Here is a 7,752-nt window from a genome sequence, read left to right on the forward strand (position 1 = left end):
AGGTGGACAAAGTTAAAAATCACACAACATCAGGTTATAGTCCAACAGGTTTAATTGGAAGCACTAGCTTTTGGAGCAATGCTCCTTCATCAGGTGGTAGTGATAAAGGAGTGTCGCTCCGAAAGCTAGTGTGCTTCCGTATAACCTGTTGGGACTATAACCTGGCATTGTGTGATTTTTAACTTTGGCTTTTTCCAGTTCACCTTATCTGTGCTGTGTAATATTTCAGTCTAATCAGTACTTGCCATGCTTATAGAAGGCCATCAGTATTCTTTGTTGATTTTTTGAAAGTGTTGCAACTTCATGAAACTTACAGATAAAGTAACCTGATGCACACACACACGTATACACACACACTGAGCTGTCAGCACTGTTGAACACAATGCTGTCTTTGCGTTTTAGATACTTAGATGCAGAGCTCAACTTTCTACGATCCTTCCACCTAACTTGCAACCCAGTACCCAGACTAATTATTATCCCCACCTTATTTGATGCTTGCATTCCCCGTTTGTGAAATGGGAGGGTCAAGTTTCAGTAAAAGCAGATTCTCTTGGATGGGGCTGTGAAGAAAGGGGGGTCTTACCCCTGGTGCACCTGTGTTGAAGAGACTGCTTGCTCCATCTACCTGAAGCAGGTATGGTGTGCACAGTTTTGCAGCATCTGCTACCACTGTTCCACCTTGCTTTCGTATTTCAGCATTATGCTGTTCTGTGAAATTGGAACTTTTAAACAAAAGCATATTGGTTTTGACATTTTGGCATTCAAACAGTTTCAAGAGTTCCCCAACTTTGATTCCCACTCCCCTTGCTCTGTTGCAGAATGTGGGCTGTTCTAGACTAGGAACCAAACAAGGAACAACATGGGAATCACAAATTGTTACTGTGGAGTCATTTAGCCCATCACACCTGCACTGACACTCTCAACATTTTGACTGTGTCAATCTCCTGCATAATTCCTGTAAACCTGCATTGCTTCCATTTAAATAATCACCCAATACCACCTCGAATGTTGAAGCTGCCTCAAGCAGTGCATTCTAGAACGTGCAAGTGCTCAAAGGGTCAATTGCTGTCATTCTAGGTTCTAGCAGCTAGTTGGAGAGTCTAAATGGTCAGTGTGTCCTGTGGAGACACATACAGATGAGCCATGTACAGATAAACTCACTGAGTTGCACCTGCATTTATTCTCTGAGTTAGCAGGAGCAAGGAGTTCAGAGATTGAACCTAGAAGGAACCAGATCAACCCAGTGGCAGAGTCCATGATTTATTCTGTGGGATCACATTAGTTTTACAAAACAGAAACCAGCAGGTTTATGGCTCACGGAAACTGCCTTCTGCTCTACTTCACCCTTTCCCTGACTGCCTCTTGGACGCAAGTCTTATTTACAGCCAGTATTGGTTAGCATTGTTACAGCTCTAAAATCCAGTCAATTTGAGTTACAAATTTCTTGTACTTGTTCCTATGCTGGATTGGAAATAACAAACAAGGGCTAAATATTTTTGTAATCATGGAAAAAATTAAGAAAAGAATATTGGATTAATGAAAAAAATGGACATTTTGTTAATATACTTTATACTAAACCCAGTAAAGCACTTAGGCTCCTTCAAACCCGTTTTAAGTTCTTTCACAGAGAGTTATTTGCCAAAGAGAGAGATATACATATATAAAGAATTTTTAACAAAAAGAGTTTGTGGACAAATAATTTTCAGAATGCAGTCACATAACCAATATTTGCACAGAATGAATTTTTCACACCTCGCCTGGACAGATGTGAGTGCCAAAAGGTGTTGGATTGAGGGATGTGTCTGTCACTGTGTGTGTATGTACACATTTATAAAGAAAAAGACTCTGTCCAGATTACTTTGTTTGCTTTTTCTAGTGTTTGTCTCCATTGTTCTGTGGCAAATAAGTGCAAGTTCTGTTATCTTCCCCACCTCCCCCAATAGGTAACTCCAGCTGTAGATTTATTAGCGCTGCTGAGGATTGTTACCTCTGTTGTGAAATACACCATTGGGAAAGCATCTGTGTCCTAGGAGATAATTGACCATACGATGTAGGCCATGCAGCCCATTGCTGCCATTCAGTGAGATCATTGCTGATCTAAAATCTCTGATCCCAATTTTCCTATCCTTGTTCTGCTTACCCTTGATCCCCTCACTTATTATCAATCTCAGCCTTGAATATATTTAATGAACCAGCCTCTACAGCTCTTGGCAGTAAAGAATTTCACAAATGCTTTCCCTCTTCTGAGAGAAGAAATTCCTCCTTATCTCTAAGTTAAATGGGTGATTGCCTGTGACTGTGAGATTATGCCTTCTAGTCCTAGACTTTCTCATGAGAAGAAAATATTTCCACATCTACCCTGTCAAGTCCCTTAAAAATCTTGTAAGTTTCAAACAGGTCGCCCCTCATTCTTCTAAACTCCAATCAATATGGTACAGTCTTCAGTAAAGCCTTTGATAAGGAGCAACATGGTAGCCTTTTTAGAGAAAATGTGGAGGCATGGGATAGAGGGTGATTTAGCAGTTTGGATTAGAAACTGGCTTTCTGTAAGAAGGCAATGAATGGTAGTTGATGGAAAATATTCAGCTTGGAACCAGTTACTAGTAGTGTGCCACAAGGATCTGTTTTGGGACCATTGCTGTTTGTCATTTTTATAAATGACTTGGACGCAGGCATAGGTGGATGGATTAGTGAATTTGCAGATGACACTAAAGTCAGTGGAGTAGTGGACAGTTTGGAAGAATGTTACAGGGGGACTTGGATAAACTGCAGGATTGCAGGTGGCAAATGGAGTTCAATCCGGCTAAATGTGAGATGATGCACTTTGGGAAGAATAACAGGAATGCAGAATACTGGGTCAATTGAAAGACTCTTGGTAGTGTGGATGTGCAGAGGGATCTTGGTGTCCATGTGCATAGATCCCTGAAAATTGCCACCCAGGTTGATAGTGCTATTAAGAAGGTGTGTTAGGTTTTATTGGTAGAGGGATAAAGTTCTGGAGCCATAATGTCATGCTGCAACTGTACAAAACGCTAGTGCAGCCTCACTTGGGATATTGTGTACAGTTCTGGTCACCCCATTACAGGAAGGATGTGGAAGCATTGGAAAAGGTTCAAAGGAGATTTACCAGGATATTGCCTGGTCTCGAGGGAAGGGCATAATGGGGAAAGGCTGAGAGACTTGTGTCTGTTCTCATTGGATAGAAGAAGGCTAATTGGGGATCTGATAGAGACATAGAAGCTGATCAGAGGATTAGATAGGGTGGACAGTGAGAGTCTTTTTCCTAGGATGATGACGTCAGCTTGTACAAGGGGGCATAGCTGCAAACTGAGGGGTGATAGATTTAAGACAGATGTCAGAGGCAGGTTCTTTATTCAGAGAATGGTAAGGGTGTGGAATGCCCTGCCTGTCAATGTAGGTAACTCAGCCACATTAGGGGCATTTAAACAGTCCTTGAATAAGCACATGGATGACGATGGGATAGTGTTGGGGGATGGGCTTAGATTAGTTCGCAGGTCAGTGTAATGTCAAGGCCAAAGGGCCAGTTCTGTACTGTATTGTTCTATGTTCAACCTCCTTTCATCAGATGGTCTCTCCATACCTGGGATCAGCTGAGTGATAAGGGGCAGGATCAGGATTAGAGTGGTGCTGGCATAGCGAGCAGGGCAGCAGTAGACGTCCGGTATGTGGCCACCGCCATCTGACGCCTTAAAATGGCAGTGCTCGGACCCGACATAGTGCTTCAGTTGGAGGATGCTCAGGTGTGCGGTAGAACCCCATCCGTGCTCACCACAGCCCGCACAGAGTTTCACATTGGCCCCAAGGTCCCGAACTTCCCGCGGGAACCTGTGCCCCACAACCGGAGCCGCCTCCAGAACTTTAGTTTTGTTCCTTTTAAGGACGTTAGAAGGCAGGCCCTGTATTGACTGCTGCTGCACACCGTCCACCTCTTCTCCCTCATCCACCGTCCGGACACGCCTTGGCGTGCCCATTTGCCACCGGGCGGTGGGAATCCCCAGTGGAGGGCTCTCTACGCGGGAGTCCTCTCCCTTTCTCTCGGGGATCTGGGGTGGAGGGTGCTGCACGTAGCAGTCCCCTGCAACCACAGGTTGCGGTGGTTCACAGATTCCCAGCCCAACCGCTTGTTCTGTGGCGCTGTGGAGTCCGTGGACCATGTCTATATTGGGTGTGGGCGTTTGCACTCCCTTTTTGATTTTCTAAAAAAACCTCCTCTGCTTTTGGTTGTGCTTCAGTCCCATGCCCCTGATCTTCGGGCACCCGGTACGGAGGAGGGAGGGCAGGTCCGAGGACCACCTTGTGGGTCTGCTCCTGGCCAAACTGGCCATCAACAGGTCCAGGCAGCGGGCCGTGGAGGGGGTTGTTAGGGCCGACTGCCTGCCCCTCTTCCGGGGTTACGTTAGAGCCCGGGTGTCCTTGGAGAAGGAGCACGCGGTGTCCAACAACACCCTGGAGTTGTTCAGGGAGAGGTGGGCGCCGCAGGGAGTGGAGTGCATTATTTCCCCGTCCAATTCTATTTTGATTTAACCCCTGCCCTCCCCTTCACTGTTTTGATCACACAGCATTGCCCTTTGATGTGAAGGGCACTGCTTGTCACTGACCATTTGGGTGTTTCCTTTCTTCCTGGTGGTGGAAACTGAAAAAAGATTTGTGCACCTTGTGTCTTTCACTGTGTCTCACACCTGCACACACACAACATGGGTACTGGGGAAAAAACATTTTTAAAAAGAAATAGAGTGGTGCTGGAAAAGCACATCAGTTTAGGCAGCATCCGAGGAGCAGGAACATCGACATTTCGGGCAAAAGCCCTTCATCAGGAAAGGGGAGGCTTTGGTCCGACTAGTGCCTTGTATAGTTTTAACAAAATTTCCCCATGCTTGTGCTCCATTTCCTTTGAAGTAAAGGTCAGCATGCATTTACCTTCTCTGTTAGCCACTGAGTTTGGATACGAGCTTTTTATGATTTTTACAAAGCCTTCTAGGCTTTCTCTATTTAAATAACATTCAGCTCATCATTTTTTTCCTGCCAAAGTGCACCACCTCATATTTCAGGAAACTATATTCCGCCTGCCCAGTTTTCACCCGTGTGCTTAACATATATCGCTCTGTCGACTTCACAGCATCCTCCTCACTTACCCTCCCACCCGTTTGTGTGTCATCAACAAAACTGGGGATAGCCAAGTCATTAATATATTGTAAATAGTTGTGGCCTACTGCACTAATTGAATGCAGTAATGGAGGTTCCATTGTAATTGAATTTTCTTCCACTGCATCAAATACTTCTCCCCTTTAGTGTGTATTGTGGTGCCTACAAACCGTGACCAGAGATCCCAAATGTTTTTTCTAAAGAGCTGTAATCACTTGCTTATTTTTAAAATGGATTATTGATTGAAAGTCTGTTAATGACCAAAGAACGTCCAAGTTGACGAAGGTCTAGAAATTTCGAGAAATGTCCTGTGGACAAAGCTAGTCATCAATCTCCCAACTCCCAACATGTGAACGTTGCAGTGTAAAGCACTCCAAGGTTGAGTGAAAAGTAATGGACATGGGGATCGATTGGAGTATTTCCAAATTGGCATTTAACATAAATTTGGGTGGGGATGTTGGTTGTGATGACAGTGCAAGGAGTTTTCAATTCAATTTTGGGCCAGGCTGTGAATAGGCCAAAACACGGCAGCTAGAATATAATGTAGATAAATGTGAGGTTATTAACATTGGTGGAAAAGGCAAACTGGTGAGAGGTTGGGAAGTGTGGGTGTCCTTGTTGATGAGTCACTAAGAGCTAATATACAGACGCAGCAAACCATTAGGAAGCAAATCGTATTCTGATCTTATTTGTGAGGAGATTTAAGTTCAGGAGTAGACATATAGTTGTATACAGCCTTTGTGCATACTTGCTTAAAGGGATTGTAGTGCAAAGACTGTAAAGATACGTAAGTATTCACAGAGTACATCGGTAAACTGCAACAAGAGTTCATTCCAGTCTGAAGTAAAAGGAAAGTGGGAAGGAGTGTCAAACCCATGGCTTCCAGGCAAATTTAAAGACAGCATTAGATTCAGAGGCATGCAAACTGGTCAGAAAAACAACAGACTGGGGGAGTGGGAGCAGTTCAGAATTCAGCAAATGGAAAACAAGGATTGGTTAAGAAAGGCAAAGAGTATGAGAGCTTGTGAGGGACGTAAAAACTAACTAAAAATTTCAATCAGTTTATGAAGAGAAACAGAACCAAAATATGTATCTCCAAGGTAGGACGCAACTAACATACCAGAAACGTTGGGGACCGTGGGGTTTAGTGAGAGGAAGGAGCTGAAGGAAACCTGAACTCGTGGGGAAATGATGTTGGGAAAATTGATGGGATTGAAGGTGGGTAAATCCCGAAGACTTGATAGTCTGCATCCCAGAGTACTTAAGAAAGTGGCTGTAGAAAGAGTGGATGCATTGGTGGTCATCTTCCAAGATGTTATAGACTCATAAGTTCCTACAGATTGGAAGGCAGCTAATGTAACCCCACTATTTTTAAAAAGGGAGACAGAGAAAACAGGGAATTATAGAACAATCACAAAAACAAAACTTGCTGGAGAAACTCAGCAGGTCTGGCAACATCTGTGAGAAGACAGAGTTAATATTTCAAGTCTAGTCTCTCTTCCAAATTGTTATTTGTGAGGAAACAATGGTATTTATGCTGAATTAGTATGTAGTGTTCTATACAGTTGTCACCTGTATGCTGTTCATCTCCATAAAAGATGCAAAACCTGCCAGCACACTACCCCACTCACCTACCTGCTTCTACTCCAACCTAGTTTACTGTATCTGGTGTTCCTGATGTGGTTTTTTTCCTACATTGGTGAGACTAAACATAAACTAAGGCCACATTTTGCCGAGCATCTTAGTCGGGCCTGTAAGGATGCTAGCCTCCCAGTCACCACACGTTTCAATTCCTTCTCCCAATCCCTCTCCAACATGACCATCCTCGATCTCTTCCATTGTCACAGTGAATCAGACCACAAATTGGAGGAACTACACCTCATCTTCTGCCTGGAGGACTCAACATTGAGTTCTTCAATTTTAAATAATCTCCCTCCCCAACCTCTGACTTATTTTCCAGCCCCTTCCCTTCTGTTCCTCTGACCAACCCTTCCTTCCAGCTACCAATTGGATTCATTCCTCTCATTGACCAGCCAGGCCATAGCCACTACCTATGCTCACCTATCATTCATTACCTCACCACTCCATCCCTCTCCCCACCCCCACCTCCCCCTTTATCTGCAGCTCCTCCTACCCATACCCCCAGTCCTGAAGAAGGGTAAGTCCTGAAATGTTGACTTCTCCACCTTCTGATGCCTGGCTTGCAGCTTCTTCCAGCCTCCTTCCTGTCTACTTTCAGCTCCCCAGTGTAGAGGTGACCACATTGTGAGCAGTGAATACAGTAAACTAGATTGAGTGAAGTACAGGTAAATCGCTGGTTCAATTGGAAGGTGTATCTGGGGTCTTGGATACTGAGGAGGGAGGATGTAAGTGGGCAGTTGCAAGGGAAGATTTTGTGGGAGTATGAGAAAATGTTGGGAATGGAGGAGTATACCAAAGAGTCCCAGAGGGAATAGTTCCTGTGAAGTGTTGACAAAGGAGGGGAAGGGGATATGTGTTTAGTGGTAGCATTCTGTTTGAAATGATGGATGGCAGCAAACAATCCTTTGGATGTGAAGGCTGGGGGCTGATAAGTGAGGACCTGAGTAT

This window comes from Chiloscyllium punctatum, chromosome 9, assembly GCF_047496795.1.
Source record: "Chiloscyllium punctatum isolate Juve2018m chromosome 9, sChiPun1.3, whole genome shotgun sequence".
In the NCBI taxonomy this organism is placed as follows: Eukaryota; Metazoa; Chordata; class Chondrichthyes; order Orectolobiformes; family Hemiscylliidae; genus Chiloscyllium; species Chiloscyllium punctatum.